At 45.7% G+C, this 17345-nt stretch overlaps 1 pseudogene; it reads right to left on the reverse strand.

The window, feature by feature from the left end:
• Positions 1-14154: 14154 nt before the first annotated feature.
• On the reverse strand, positions 14155-16068 carry LOC119279742 (annotated as a pseudogene).
• Positions 16069-17345: the final 1277 nt, after the last annotated feature.

Genomic DNA, 17345 nt, shown 5'->3' on the forward strand with positions numbered 1-17345 from the left:
TCTAGCAGTTCTTCGTGTGGTAAATATAACTCTATTTTTACCACCTTTTTGATCCTCAATGATTCATCCAATTTACCAAAATTGGTTTCTGTCTATACAAAGTTAGATCTATTCTGTCTGCATCTCATACTGCCTAGTATATTCAATTAAGCTTCACATCTAGTTAGATTCCTCACTTGTACTTATTCACGGATTCGTACAAATTCGGAACCGACGCTCAACATATAAGTGAATGTCCTCGCAACATGAGGTCAATGTCTTCAAACTGATTTATCTTCAAAATCTTCTGAGAATGCATATGACCTCTTCCCCTTCCCTCCCATCTCTAATGCTGTCACAGGTACATGTCCGTTGGAGAATCCCTATGTTCTCATAGTCTGCATTCGTTTGCAAAATTCTTACAGCAACACATTGAATCTCCTGAAGCCAGTTCTTGTCTGACCAGCAAGCGAAAGCCCTTGAAGCCCTTGAACCTATTGAAACCATTCAGTTTGAAGTTCATGGCTGTAGAGAAATCAGTAAGGAAGGGTGGCAGACAGCATCGTGGGGGAACTTCAAAGGATCTGCCAGATGATCTCGCAGAAATCTACAAAACAGATCCTGAAGAGGATTATAATCAACGCAAGACTCGAATCCAATGGATTCGACGCTTTTGGGCTGAACAATGGTTCAAGTACAAATTCGTGACCCAGGAGTACACTGAGAAGAATGCTATCAAGAGTCCTTGGGGTGATATTCTCTATCGAGGCCTTCCCCCCTAGAACAAAGCTGAATCCATTGCGCAAGAATTCTATCCTTGCATGGTCCGTGGACCACAGCCTGAAGATGCCGACCCATCATCATTGCTCTGGTGTCGTGACGACAATCTCTTCAAGCGCAACTTCCAGTATGCTAAGGCTTCAGCAAAGGAAAGCAAGAAGTCATGGGGATTAGACTTCAATCCTAGTCCCTCTGCTCCCCGTGTTGATGACACACGTGAAGCTGAAGAAAATAGAATTGGCCACTTTGCAAACCTTGATGGCCTCATCTCATACGTCTTGGTACAAGGTGCCAAAGTCGATCATTCTGATGCTGATTCTGATGAAGCCGCAGCTCCTCCTCCAAGGCCGCAGAAGCCAAAGAAAATTAAGGCTTCAACATTAGCTGCACCTCAAAAAGCTTCTCGTGTGAAGCCTCTGGCCACTGCACCTCCTGAAGACAGTGTGCAGTCTGAAGATCTTTCATGCATCTCCAAGAAGACGGAGAAGAAAAAGAAAATCGTCAAGAGTACTGATCAGGCTTTGACTCCTGCTGCCATTCTGCATGATGAGCACATTGATCTGTCCAGCGATGACGATCTTGCAGATGATGCTCTCGAGCAACTGATCAAGAGCAAAGAAGAAGCAGAGATCTTCAACAACTTGCCTCTCTTTGACGTGGCAATCATCCATAACTTCATTGATGAATGGTTTGACACACCAAATCTCAGCTTTGATGATCTACAACTTCCAATTGGCCTCAGCGTCACCTTCAATGGTGCCATTGCGTCTGAGCTAGCTATTGCTCAGCGCATCGTCGAACTGAAGCACAAGATTGACTATGAAAAGGCTCAGTTCAAGAAGCATATGGCCACACTCAACGTGCAAGATGTCAAGAACTTCAAGATCATGCTGCACGAGCTCAAAGAAGCCTTTCACAAGAAGTGTGAAGAAGCTCGAGGCTCCAGAGAGCGCATGAAAAATCTGGCTGACAAGTGTGTGCTTGCCTACAATGAGGCTGAAAAGCGCAAGGCTCTTGGTCGTCCTGGCATCGACCCCAGGATGGCTGCAAAGAAGAAGAAATTGACTGTCCAACCTGCACCTTCAAGGCAAGATGAACCTCATATTGTCTTCCCAAGCAGCATGACTGGCTCGAAGCCAAAAGTCACGTCAACCGCTTCAGAACAGAAGAAAACGAGGGCTGCTGAGGCTGTAGCCAGAAAATGGAAAACCTCAGAAGCCTTTGATGCTGCTCCCTCCAAGAAGAAGGGCAAGACCAAGAAGAATCGGGCTGCTCCCATAGAGCCCCTTGTTGTTGAACCCATCTCAGTGGTTCGTCCTGCATCTGCAACCCAAGAACTTCGAATGACTATTCATGAGCCTGCTTCCATAGAGGCTCCTGAAGCTGAAGAGATTCCAGGAGTTGATCCCATCACTGCTGAAGACATTGGTCATCATGACAATGTTGAAGATGATGAAGTTCTTCCACAAATTGAATACAATGTGGTGTCATCGCCTGTTCGTACGAACAGCGAAATCATCAGCATTGGTCGTCCTCTGACGCCAATTGCTCAGGATGCTTCATGGGCTGATCGACCGCAACAACAAGACTCCCCCAGTACTCCCCAACAACAACAAGCCACACCATCCGTGCAAGTTGAAGAGGATGAGGACCCGCCCACTCCATCTCCAAAGGCGTCACCTGTACTACAAAGGATTCGCAAAGGACCAAGGCCTCAGGCCCCTCTTCCGAGCGTTCCAGAAGGAGAAGTGCACCATCAACCTGTTGCACGTCAAGTGTTTTCAAAAGCCACTCCTGCTGTGAATGTCTCCGAGTCTGAAGCACCAGCTGCTGAAGACAATCCGGCTGCATCAGTCGATGACGAACATCAAGAAGAACGTGTCCCTACTCCCCCATTCCTGAAGAAGTTGTTCATGATGTGAACGTGTCTGTGCCTGACCCTCCAGATCAGCAAGTGGAGGTTGAAAACCTTGAGGCTGCCACCACCAACACCAATGAAGCCAATGACATAGTCATGGCTGAAGCTAATGTGGAGCCTGTCCCAAGCCCCATACCAGAAGTCAATGCTGAAAATGCTCCTGAAGCTTCTGTTGTGCAGCCCGAAGCCACTGTTGCTGCCACTGCTCCTGTTCCGCCACCAAGGCCCTATACAATTGAGCAAGCATACAACCATGGCGCGCTAATCATAGTAAGATGGCCCGTTCTGGTACCTCCGCCTACTGTCTCTGGTCCTCAGTTTGATTATCACATCGAGCATAGGCCTCCGGTCCAGAAGCCAAAGCCAAGACTGCCAAGGTTTCCAAGTACTGCCACATCTGTCGGGTCCTTCAATGCAAATGGCTTCAAAAGCCACAACACATTCTTTGACAGTTCAAAGAACCCCTACACAAAGCCAAGAATATCATCAGATTGTTTCTGGAGCCATCAGTAGCGAAGCTATTACTCTTGTGTTCTGTATGATCAAGGGAGAATTTTCCCTCATATGCGCCTCGACACTGAAGCCATTGCTGGACTCCCATGCTTAGAAGAAGCACTTGACTGCTTCCGTGATGCTGGTCTGCTCAGCTTTGTGACAGACAAAGAACATTGGAATGAAGAGCTATTGCTTCAATTCTATGCTACCCTCCACATTCGCGGTTATAACAGAGATACGAAGACATGGGTTCTCGAGTGGATGACAGGAAATGTTCATCATGAAGCCAAAGCTCTTGACATCATTGAGCTTACAGGCCTATCCACTCCCGGAGAGCTATATGAACCTGGTTGTCAAAACCACCGCAATGCACTTGAGAGCATCTTCCATAAGCCTGAACCCAATATGAGCCAGATGTTGAGCATGATGAAGCCTTTGCCACGTGATGTTGAATATCGAAAGGAGTTCTTTGTTGATGACCTTGAGTATCTGCCGTGCACTATATATCATATCATCAGGCGGACTCTATGGCCTATCAAAGGACATTCATCAGCTGCAAAACTTGAAGGAGCCATGAAGACATTGGTCTTTTACATCCTCAATGGCATCAGCTTCAATGCGCAAGATTTCTTCATCAGGCAACTGGCTGCATCTGGATCATGCACCTCATTAAGCAATATTCTGCTATCAACTATCAACCCTCTGCTCTCAATCATGTGATCTTTCTACCAGAGGTTGATATGTCAGTTGAAGCCATATACCCTGAACCTGCCAAGAAGCCTCTTTGTCTTCAAAATGCTGAACAACAAAGCTTCACTCAGCCTATGGAAGGAGTCCAAGCTGTCACGCGTGTCTATCCGATGGCTGGAAATATTCGTCTGCCTCATCGTGCACCAACTGAAGACACTGCGAGCACCATTGCTGAAAGGCCTCGTAAGCGCTCTCGGGTCCTGAATGACCGAAGAACTTCTTGTGGCCCTGCATCAGAAGCAACATAAGCATCATTTTTGGCTCAAGCGTCAGATGCAAAGCCTCTTGGTGGATGTAAATCGCATTCGAAACCTTGCCACCAAGAATGCATTTGTCACTCACGAAACTTGTCGGCGATCATGGAAGAGTTTGACCCTGCTCAGTGCTGAAGCTGATCTTGAAGACGATGGCTTCACTGAAAGATTCAAGTTTGACTCCATTCCTCCACAGAATGCTGTCCTACGAAGAACTCCATCTCTTGAAGCCTCTGACTATTCTTCCTCCGCGGCAACAGTCAATGCCAATGTGATCGATGATGAAGACGATGCTACTTCACCACCCCCTACTTCTACACGCATCAACACTGCACCGAGTTCGTCTGCACCGCCAAACGACAACGACAACCCTGCTGCTTCAACTACTCCTCATGAGGACGAGTAGATGCGCTATGTCTTCAAACCTTTTTGGTCATTACTGACAAAAGGGGGAGAAGCGTATGAGTTTGATAGTCTTCAAGCGGGTTCATAAGGGCGGTAGCTTTATATTTTTCCCTAGTGCTTACAACTCTTGCTTTTGATACACTTCGTTCTTTGAGTTGTAACACTTAAAGTCTGCTACTTATTTGCGTTTCCACGTGCGATGATAACTTCCGCACTTAGATCATTCTGCAGACGTCCATTTTTCATTATGCATGTCATTCTCTTAGTTATATCATTTCGTGCATGATGAATTATCTTCATAAGTTGAAGTGGATCTCCCACAAGTACAACCTTCCATGTGCATTTGCATTCCAAAAGCAAATTATTTATATGCACATCTTCAGGGGGAGCCCTTGCCACTTATGAAGACAATACACTATCCTTTACAATTTCACATACTTCTTTTCTGTTGAAAACTTCAACCAGTTTGTCATCAATCACCAAAAAGGGGGAGATTGTAAGTGCATCTAGTGCCACCACTAGTTGGTTTTGGAGTATTGACGACAAAGTTGGTTGACAGACTAATGCGTTTGTGAGAATTGCATGATAACGCAGGAAGTGTCCCTCATTGATTCAGTTTACCTACCGGAGATGACCCCTAAAAATGTATGAAGACATTGAAGACAATGGTGGTGTGTGAAGATATTCACACTGAAGTCTATGACATGAGAAGACATTGAGTGAAGACTATGGAGCGCGAAGACTGAGTTGTTTTGTTGTTTCCTTTTCTTCTTTGTTGAGTCATAGGAACCACCGTACTGTTAAGTGGGGTCCGAGTGAACAAAGTCAGAGTGACTGAAGTGATGCTCAACCCAAATCCTATGTCTTTGAGCGAAGACAATGAGAGCAAATCTTATCCAGAGCTGGATGAGTCAGCTTTGCTTGTAGCCCAAGTAAAGTTGCCGTGTGTGTTTGAAATCTGACCGTTGGAACACGTGTCAGTTCCTTAGTGACCCAGGGTCATTTCGGACATATTAGGTCGGGTTGCCTTGTGGCTATAAATAGCCCACCCCGTACACCATAAATTGGTGGCTGCTCAGAGTTAGTTTACGACTTTTGTCGTTTTGAGAGCAACCCACCTCAAAGCCTTTGAGAGAGAAATCCTTGCGAGGACAAAGCCCAAACACCCAGAGCCAAAGAGTGTTAGGCATCACTAAAGTCTTTCTGTCTGTGTGACCTAAAGACTTATTACACTTGAGGATGGTGTATCCTCCACCCGGTTAGGCGTCGCATTCTGAGCATCCAAGAGTCATTGTGGATTGCCGGTGAGCGAAGTCTGCGAAGGTTCGGAAGTCTACCTTGAAGACTTACCAGAGTGATTGGGCGAGGACTGTGTGTCCTTAGCTCAAGGGGAATAAGGTGAAGACGCGGTCTTCTGAGTTGAATCTCAGCCTCCCCAACCAGACGTACAGTTGTCACAGCAACTGGAACTGGTCCAACAAATCCTGTGTCTTCAACAAGTGACTGGTTCTATCCCTTCCCTCCTTTACTTTGAGTTTGTCTTCATGAAGTCATTGCTTATCTGTCTTATCTGTTTGACTTCATTACTTGACTACTATTGTTGATTGGCTTCATACTATCTTCCATCCTGATACTTACTACCTAGCTGCTATTAGTCTTCGTACGTTAACACTATTGCATACTTGACTATGGCTAGCTTGTTGTAGTTTATCTTCCGCTGCATATCAATTAGGTCATTTCTATTGTTTGTCTTCAAAACTTCCACGTTTTGAAGACTTTGATAAAAATCGCCTATTCACCCCCCCCTCTAGTCGATAACTAGCACTTTCAGCCTGTTCGGCTACCTTATGGAGCTCGACCAGCTGCTTCAGCTGGCCGCTCAAGGGCACCCGGTGTCCGGCCTCAGCATACTAGGACCAGAACACTTTCTCTGTCGAGCTCCCTTCTTCGGCTCGGTAGAATGCGGCGGCGGCGGACACACTATGGGGCAGACCTGCGAATGCTCCTGGAGAGCTCCGGACTCGGGTAAGTAACAAGTAATTCACTTTCACGTGCTTGCTTTGCATAAAGAATGCCTTACCCGCCGTTATCTTCTTCATCGCCTCAATTTCCTGGAGGGCTTTTTGGGCTTCGGCCTTGGCGGATTTGGCGCTCTCAAGGGCCGAGGCAAGCTCGGACTCTCGAGTCTTTGAGTCAAGCTCCAATCTCTCGTGTTTCTTCACAAGAGCATGGAGCTCTTGCCGCACTTCCTCCGCCCGCGCCTCCTGCTTTTCTCGCTCGGTGGGCTCCGTGGCCGCATTGTCGTCGGCCTTGGACAACGCTTCCTTCAGGGTCGCCACCTCGGTTGTGGCCCCTGTAACATTCACGTTGGTCCTGTCATTATTTGCAACCAAGTATTTTTATATACTTAAATAAGGTACTACTTACCTTCCTTGTCCTCGAGCTGCTTCTTGGCAAGGCCGAGCTCGTTCTCGGACCGCTCGAGGCTCTGCTTCAATGCATCGACCTCTGCAGTCAGTGCGGCATAGGTCAGCAGTACAGCCTGCATTCCCATATTGACATATTTATGTTAGATTCCTGCGTATATCTTTTCAGATCCTCAGTCCGGCTTTTCTTTCTGAACACCGAACTGAGCATCAGGGGCTACTGTCTATGCGGTAATATTTTCACATGTCTTAAATACATACCTCAAAGCCTGTTAGAAGGCTGGCACAGGCTTTTGTCAGCCCGCTCTTGGCGGACTGAACCTTCTAGATCACCGCACTCATAATAGTGCGGTGCTCCTCATCGATGGAGGCGCCGTTAAGAACCTCCAGCAAATTATCCGGTGCCTCCGGTTGGACAGAGGTCACCGGTGTCATAGGCTTGCCCTTCTTACGAAGGGGCCGCCTGTCGGACTCCGGAACCACTGAAGGTTCCGGTGCGGCGTCTGGCCCAGGGCCGGACTTAGATCCCTCTGGGGCTTTATCCCCTTTGCGCCTGGAGTCCGGAAGGTCGCCTTGCGGCGCCTCCGGGGCTACCTCCTCCTGGCCAGGCCCCTTCTGGGACTCCACCTCGGCATCATCCGTGGGGCGAGGGGAGGTAGTAGTCGGAAGTGAAAGACTATCCACATCCGACGAATCCAGGGATCCGCTCGACAAAGCGTCCAGTTGGGCCTTGGGCGGACTGCATGATTATGTTCGACGTTAGAAGATACTGTGCACTAAAGGAACGCCATGAGTTATTCCGGTATCCGGATACTTACGATGTTGCCAGAGGCTTGGCCCTGGAAGGCCATTCCTCTCCGCCGTCTTTGGCGTCGATGGCGTAGTCCGGAAGAAGGGTCTTCCTCTTCTTGGACCCTCCAGCGTCCCCAGTTGGGGCGGCCTTCCTTTTCTTCCCCCCCCCCCCCCCGTTGGAGGGGGAGAGGCTTCTTCTTCCTCCTCCTCATTTTCGGAGGAGGAGGGCGCTTCGGGGTCGTCGGGCGATGAGTCTGACACCACCAGGCGCCGGGAGCTCCTTTGAGTTCTCGTGGCCTTTGCCTTCTTCTCCGACACCACGTGAGGTGCCGAGACCAGCAGCTTCGCCAAGCGGGCATCTACTGGGCCTTCGGGCAAAGGAACCGGACAGTCAATCTGTCCGGACTTCTTCTGCCAGTCCTGTTAAAGGAATGGGAGCTTAGATCCCGCATAGAGTCAAACTATGAAAAACAAGTACCCTGTAATGGGTAAACTAAGCTTACCGCGCTGGCTTGGCACTTCGCGCAGAACCCGCCATCCTCGGTAATGGGAGGGTGAACCTCGGAGCTCTTGAAAAGCACCTTCCAGGCATCTTCGTGCATTCTGTCGAAGAGCCTGGACAAAGTTTGGTGCTGGGCCGGGTCGAATTCCCACAAATTAAAAGCCCGTCGTTGACACGGGAGGATCCGGCGGAAGAGCATGACCTGGACTACGGTGACAAGTTTAACCTTCCTTTCAATCAGGTCTTTGACGCAGGTTTGGAATCCGGCCAGCTCTGCCGAATTACCCCACGATAGGCCCATCTCTTTCCATGAGGTGAGCCGCATGGGGATGCCAAATCGGAATTCGGGGCCCGCTGCCCATTCAGGGTCGCGCGGCTCGGTGATGTAGAACCACCCCGATTGCCACCCTTTGATGGTTTCCACAAAGGAATCCTCGAGCCATGTGACGTCGGCCATCTTGCCCGCCATGGCGCCTCTGCACTCCGCCTGCTGGCCGCCCACTACCTTCGGCTTGACATTGAAGATCTTCAGCCATAAGCCGAAGTGGGGCTTGATGCGGAGGAAGACCTCGACATGACGATAAACGCCGAGATGTTGAGGATGAAGTTTGGGGCCAAATCGTGGAAATCCAGGCCATAGTAGAACATGAGCCCCTGGAGAAATGGGTGGAGTGGGAAGCCTAGTCCGCAGAGGAAATGGGGGAGGAACACCACCCTCTCATGGGGCCTGGGGGTGGGGATGAGCTGCCCCTCATCTGGGAGCCGGTGCGCGATGTCATTTGACAAGTATCCGACCTTCCTCAACTTTTTGATGTGCCTCTCGGTGACGGAGGAGGCCATCCACCTGCCTCCCGCTCTGGACATGGCTGGAGAAGGTTGAGGTGCGAAGTGCGGACTTGGGCGCTGGACCTCGAGTGCATGGAGATGGATAAGCAAAGGAGGAAGAATGCGTAAATGGAAAGAGTGGATCCTTATCCCCTTATATGGGCGGACGAAACTATGTACCCCCACCAGCCTAGTAAAACTCGCTTATCTCCCAAGCTCTGTGATTAATGGCGCAGTTGGGTTACCCACGCCCGTATTGATGAGAATCCCGGAATAAGGGGACACGATCTCTTCTTTGATAAGACGTGCCAAGGAAACCGCCTCGCTAAACGCGCTGAGGTGGGACATAAAACGATTAGAATAAAGGCTTGGCCGTGGCATGATGTCACGCTGCGGAATACGTCAGCAGATTAGATTGTACAAATATTATTCTCTCTACGGTGGTATGTGGAACTTATTTTGCAGAGCCGGACACTATCCTTGTGTTCAACATCTTCTATGAAGTATTCGGAGGAGGAACCCGCCTTGCAATGCCGAAGAAAATTTTCACGCCGGACTCCTCATCATTGAAGCCTGGTTCAGGGGCTACTGAGGGAGTCCTGGATTAGGGGGTGTCCGGATGACCGGACTATGACCTTTGGCCGGACTCCCGGACTATGAAGATAAATGATTGAAGACTTCGTCCCATGTCTGGATGGGACTTTCCTTGGCGTGGAAGGCAAGCTTGGTGATACGGATATGTAGATCTCCTCCCATTGTAACCGACTCTGTGTAACCCTAGCCCTCTCCGATTTCTATATAAATTGGAGGGTTTTAGTCCGTAGGACGAACAACAATCATACCATAGGCTAGCTTCTAGGGTTTAGCCTCTCTGATCTCTTGGTATATCCACTCTTGTACTACCCATATCATCAATATTAATCAAGCAGGAGTAGGGTTTTACCTCCATCGAGAGGGCCCAAACCTTGGTAAAAACATCGTGTCCCCTGTCTCCTGTTACCATCCGCCTAGACGCACAGTTCGGGACCCCCTGCCCGAGATCCGCCGGTTTTGACACCGACAGTGACCTTGTGAACTTATGCATAGGGGTTGGCACATGTTTTCGGCTTGACTCTCTGGTAGAAACTTTGGGGCACTCTTTGAAGTTCTTTATGTTGGTTGAATAGATGAATCTGAGATTGTGTGATGCATATCATATAATCATGCCCACGGATACTTGAGGTGACATTGGAGTATCTAGGTGGCATTAGGGTTTTGGTTGATTTGTGTCTTAAGGTGTTATTCTAGTACGAACTCTATGATAGATTGAACGGAAAGAATAGCTTTGTGTTATTTCACTACGGACTCTTGAATACATCGATCAGAAAGGATAACTTTGAGGTGGTTTCGTACCCTACAATAATCTCTTCATTTGTTCTCCACTATTAGTGACTTTGGAGTGACTCTTTGTTGCATGTTGAGGGATAGTTATATGATCCAGTTATGCTATTATTGTTGAGAGAACCTGCACTAGTGAAAGTATGAACCTTAGGTCTTGTTTCCTACCATTGCAATACCGTTTACGCTCACTTTTATCGCTTGCTACCTTTCTGTTTTTATAATTTCAGATTAAAAAACCTATATCTACCATCCATATTGCACTTGTATCACCATCTCTTCACCGAAGTAGTGGACCTATACAATTTACCATTGTATTGGGTGTGCTGGGGACACAAGAGACTCTTTGTTATTTGGTTGCAGGGTTGTTTGAGAAAGACCATCTTCATCCTACGCCTCCCACGGATTGATAAACCATAGGTCATCCACTTGAGGGAAATTTGCTACTGTCCTACAAACCACTGCACTTGGAGGCCCAACAACGTCTACCAGAAGAAGGTTGCATAGTAGACATCAAGCAATTTCTAGTGCCGTTGCCGGGGAGGTGAGTGCTTGAAGGTATATCTTTAGATCTTGCAATCGAATCTTTTTGTTTCTTGTTTTATCACTAGTTTAGTCTATAAAAGAAAATTACAAAAAAATGGAATTGAGGGTGCCCCATATGCTTCATCTTTTTAATGTCTTCCATGAAAATAAGGATTCCGAAAATTGTGCTCAAGTACTAGAAGAAGAATTACATAGAATGCTTGGCATAAAATATGTGAATGATGAGCATGATTGTAATGTTGTTAGTATGAATTCTTTGAATACCCATGATGCTAATGATATTCAAAGCCACAAGCTTGGGGAGGCTATGTTTGATGAATATGATATTTTTTGTCCCCCAAGTTTTGATGAGCAAATTTATTATGATGAAAGCATGCCTCCTATTTATGAAGATTATTGTGATGATACGTATGACATAAAGAATAGACATAACCATGAAACTTGTCATCGTGATTTTAATCAATTGTGTTATGCTTCACATGATAGTTATTTTGTTGAGTTTTCTCCCACTACTTTTCATGAAAAGAAGTTTGCTTATGTGGAGAGTAGTAAAATTTATATGCTTGTGCATCATGAAAATAATTCTTTATGTGATGGTTATATTATTGAATTCATTCATGATGCTACTGAAAATTATTATGAGGGAGGAACATATGCTTGTAGGAATTGCAATAATATCAAGTTTCCTCTGTGTGTTGAAAATCTTGATGCTATGCTTGTTTTACCTTCCTATGCTAGTTGATTCTTGTTCCCATAAGTTGTTTGCTCACAAAATCACTATGCATAGGAAGTGGTTTAGACTTAAATGTGCTAGTCGTATGCTTCATGATGCTCCCATTATGTTTCAATTCTTATCTTTTATGTGAGCATCATTGTCATCATCATGCCTAGCTAGAAAGGCATTAAAGAAAAGCGCTTGTTGGGAGACAACCCAATATTTACCCTTACTATTTTTGTTTGTCCACATGATTATGCTACTGTAGTAATCATGTTTTATAGCTTTTGTTTCAATAAAGTGCCAAGTAATACCTTTAGGATAGCTTACGGTGATAGTTGTGTTGATCCTGCTGAAAATCAGAAACTTTTGCGCCCAGTAAATTAGTTTTGATAATTCACAGAAACGTTCTTTTGATCTGGTTCTTTTTTATGTGGATTGGTACAAAACTTTTTCAGGTTTTCCTAATTTGGTAGGATTGTTGGAGTTACATAAGTATTCGAGAGTTACAGATTACTACAGACTGTTCTGATTCTGACAGATTCTGTTTTCTATGTGTTGTTTGCTTATTTTGATGAATCTATGGGTAATATCGGAGGGTATGAACCATAGAGAAGTTGGAATACAGTAGATATTACACCAATATGAATTTAGAATGAGTTCACAACAGTACCAAAAGTGGTGATTTATTTTCTTATACTAACGGAGCTTACGAGTTTTCTGTTGAGTTTTGTGTTGTGAAGTTTTCAAGTTTTGGGTAAATATTCGATGGACTATGGAATAAGGTGTGGCAAGAGCCTAAGCTTGGGGATTCCCAAGGCACCCCAAGGTAATATTCAAGGACAACCAAGAGCCTAAGCTTGGGGATGCCCCGGATGGCATCCCCTCTTTCGTCTTCATTCATCGGTAACTTTACTTGGAGCTATATTTTTGTTCACCACATGATATGTGTTTTGCTTGGAGGGTCATTTTGTTTTATTTTGTTTTGCTTGTTGTTTCAATAATATCCCAAGATCTGAAATTATTAAATGTTATAGAGTCTTCACATAGTTGCATAATTATTCGAGTACTCATTGATCTTCCACTACTAGGAAAAAGGCTACTAGCAGCGTGGGTTTTTTGGTTAGTAGTAGCGCGGGTCATCGCGCTACTACTATCGTGCTATAGCTAAAAGTTAGTAGTAGCGTGGGTTCCACCTACGCTACTACTATAACTTAGTAGAAGTGCGGGTTCTGCCCGCGCTACTACTATTGGAAACCAGCGCTACTACTAACGAAATAGTAGTAGCGTGTCTAGAATACCAGGCGCTACTAGCATTCTAATAATAGTAGCATACCATTTATTCCCACGCTACTAGTAACTAATTAGGGATTAAAAAATAAAAACAAAAAATGATGCATAAAATGCTGCAGCACAGAAAATAGTCTAGGCAAGCAACTCAAATCCAACATTCAGATAGGATTTTGGGGCGTATTGTGAAGAACGTTAATTGCAACTCAAATCATCAATAGTAACAACACTTAGAGGACACCTTTCAAGGCTACATATATATTGGCACAATGTGACAGTTGTCCTCATGGTACAGAAAATGTGGAGTAATAGATCATACTATTCCAATGCAGCGATTGAAAATGTTAAGTGCAGGAACAAGGCAGTGGTCTTCGGTGCTTGTGATTACGATCATGGTCGTCACCGTCACTAGTTTCATAGTTTTCAGTATCTGTAGCAATCAACCCTTTGTGCATCTCTTCACGATAACCAAATCCGCAGGAAAAAAGTCAACTTAGCATCTAGATTTTATCCATTGCCCTGAGCCCTGAGCATGTTCAAGAAACACTAAATTAGAACAGTACTACTATAAATACATGAGGCATCAGGACAGAAAAGATATTCAGTTAAATACATGGGGCATAAAAACCTTCGACGATCGACAAAAAAGATATTGGGTTAAACTTAGGTCTCGCCGGGAAGGGCCCTATTATATATGCATTGTAAGTACATAGATATTTCAGTTACAAAAAGATATTCAATTAAAAAGTGACAAATAACTCAATGAAACTCGGACTATATATTTAAGTTACAAAATATATTTCAGCTTAGGAATGCAGTGTACAAATCAGACTAGATAGATAACACTACCGAAGATAGAATCTGTCATGCATACAAAGTGCAGATGAACTGGTGATATATTTCAGCTTAGGAATGCAGTGTATAAATCAGACTAGATAGATAACACTACCGAAGATAGAATCTGTCATGCATACAAAGTTACAAAATCACGCTGCACCGGCTCCCGTTCTGCAGAGCAACGGCTCAAATCATCTCTCAATCGGGTTTCTGTTGTGAACTTGTGATATGTGCAGAAAGTGCAGATGATACGTTTTGAGGGATCAGGTAGGTGGGGTGCTGACCTTGTAGGAGAACCTGAGTCGCTTCTCCCCGGGGAACTTTCCGTGGGCCTAGACGATGCCGTCGCCGCCGAGAGGGAGGAAACCCCTCGCCATGAACACGTCGCCGGCCACGTATCTGAGCTGTTCGTTGGGGAACTGCATGTCCATGAATGACTTCTCAATTGTTTTCAAACAGAAAGTTCAGGCAAAGATAGTGTCTAAATTAACTGTTCATCATCACGAATTCAGGATTCAGGATAGAGAATTCAGAAGGCCGATTGAACACTCACGCAGGCAAAGGGGTTGAGGCAGATCATCGACATGAAGAAGCATCTCCGGCGAGCTGTCCAGTACATCGGGCACACCGAGTGCACTCCGTTCCGCTCACATATCATATCTTACTCTTAGCTTCTTCTTTGTGCAGATAAGATATTAGATTCAGTGTGTTCGTCAGTTGTTTACATTGCACTCAAAGCTGTGCCAGATGAGGTGGCGCTTGGAGAGGTTCATGGGGAAGAACAGCGTCGTGTTGCGGAGGAAGAGCACGGGCCCGAGCTGCACCAGGAACAGTGGCGCCGCGCCGCTGCCTCTGCTGCCGCTGCCGCTGCTGGAGTGCGACGCCTCGGCGCGCCATAGGTCGCCATGGGCCGCCATGGAGCAATCCACATCGTTCGTCCTGTTGTCAAACATCGCCGACGGGACTATGCTCCCCTACGACCGCGCAAACCGCCCGGAGCCGCCCACCACCGGACGATCGCCACCAACGGCCCCTTCCTGCTTGCTTCGCGTGAGGTCGGCGGCGGCCGTCGCGCCGCCTCTGCCGGGGACGGCCCTCCGGTGCGGCGAGCGCGCGGTGTGGCGCACATGGTGGGGTCATGGGGGCGGACGGACGGAGGAGAGGAGGTGGAAGGGAGGCCGGCGGCGAGTGGGTTGGGAGAGGAGAGGAGGTTTGGGATCTGGATTGGGCTGCGTGGTTTATTTTTTTGAGACAGACGGGGGGTGGGTGGTGTGGGACGGTTGGTGGGGTGGGAGGTGGTGTTGGGGTGGGAGTGTGGATCGGGCCAGGGGTGGACACGCTTAGTAGTAGCGTGGGGGTCTTACCTGCGCTACTGCTACTGATTTAGTAGTAGTGCCGGTTTTATACTCCTCGCTACTACTATGGCCTATCCCGGGGGCATTGTAGGAGACCATTTAGTAGCAGCGCGGGTTTATACCCCTCGCTACTACTATCAACTTAGTAGTAGCGCAGTTTTTATACCCCTCCCTACTACTAATTAGCAGTAGCGCCCATTTTTAAACCGCGCTACTGATAATCTTATGTGTATAAGGTTTTCCCTAGTAGTGTTCACTTATATCTTTCGGAGTAGTTTGTCATTTGCGCTAGTGCTTAAGTTATTTCTTTTTAGAGCACGGTGGTGGTTTTATTTTGAAGAAATAGATGAACTCTCATGATTCACTTATATTATTTTGAGAGTCTTAAACAACATGGTAATTTGCTTTGGTTATAAAATTTGTCCTAATATGATGGGCATCCAAGAAGGATATAATAAAAACTTTCATATAAAGTGCATTGAATACTATGAGAAGTTTGATTCTTTATGATTGTTTTGAGACATGAGGATGGTGATATTAGAGTCATGCTAGTTGAGTAATTGTGAATTTGAGAAATACTTGTGTTGGTGTTTGCAAGTCTCGTAGCATGCATGTATGGTAACTATTGTGTAATAAATTTGAAGCATGAAGTATTTCTTTGATTGTCTTCCTTATGTGTGGAGGTCGGGATCGCGCGATGGTTAACTCCTACCAACCCTTCCCCTAGGAGCATGCGTGTAGTTCTTGGTTTTGATGACTTGTAGATTTTTGCAATAAGTATGTGAGTTCTTTATGACTAATGTTGAGTCCATGGATTATACGCACTCTCACCCTTCCGCCATGGCTAGCCTCTCTAGTACCGCACAACTTTTGTCGGTACCATAAACCCACCATTTACCTTCCTCAAAACAGCCACCATACCTACCTGTTATGGCATTTCCATAGCCATTCCGAGATATATTGCCATGCAACTTTCCACCGTTACGTTTATTATGACACACTCCACCATTGTCATATTGCTTTGCATGATCGTGTTGTTCACATCGTATTTGTGGCAAAGCCACCATTCATAATTCTTTCATACATGTCACTCTTCATTTATTATCCCGGTACACCGCCGGAGGCATTCACATAGAGTCATATTTTGTTCTAAGATTCTTGTGTTGTAAGTAGATAAAAGTGTGATAATCTTCATTATTAGAGCATTGTCCCATGTGAGGAAAGCATGATGGAAGCAATGATTCCCTCACAAGTTGGGATGAGTCTCCGGACTTTATGAAAAATAAAAGAGGCCAAAGAATCCCAAACAAAAAAGAGAGGCCAAACAAGCCCACCAAAAAAATGAGAGAAAAAGAGACAAGGGAGAATGTTACTATCCTTTTACCACACTTGTGCGTCAAAGTAGCACCATGATCTTCATGATAGAGAGTCTCCTATGTTGTCACCTGCATATTCTAGTGGGAATTTTTCATTATAGAACTTGGCTTGTATATTCCAATGATGGGCTTCCTCAAATTTCCCTAGGTCTTCATGAGCAAGCAAGTTGGATGCACACCCACTTAGTTTCTTTTGATGAGCTTTCATACACTTATAGCTCTAGTGCATCCGTTGCATGGCAATCACTACTCACTCACATTGATATCTATTGATGGGCATCTTCATAGCCCATTAATACACTTAATTGATGTGAGACCATATTCCTCCCTTTTGTCTTCTCCACAACCACCACTCATTCCACCTATAGTGCTATGTCCATGGCTCACACTCATGTATTGCGTGAAAGTTGAAAAAGTTTGAAAATTCTAAAGTATGAAACAATTGCTTGGCTGAAACCGGGGTTGTGCATGATTTGAATATTCTGTGTGACGAAGATGGAGCATAGCCAAACTATATGATTTTGTAGGGATGAACTTTCTTTGGCCATGTTATTTTCAGAAGACATGATTACTTTGTTAGTATACTTGAAGAATTATTATTTTTATGTCAATATTAAACTTTTGTTTTGAATCTTATGGATCTGAATATTCTTGCCACAATAAAGAGAATTACATGGATAAATATGTTACGTAGTATTCCACATCAAAAATTCTATTTTTATC

This window comes from Triticum dicoccoides, chromosome 3B (assembly GCF_002162155.2).
Source record: "Triticum dicoccoides isolate Atlit2015 ecotype Zavitan chromosome 3B, WEW_v2.0, whole genome shotgun sequence".
NCBI classification, from domain to species: domain Eukaryota; kingdom Viridiplantae; phylum Streptophyta; class Magnoliopsida; order Poales; family Poaceae; genus Triticum; species Triticum dicoccoides.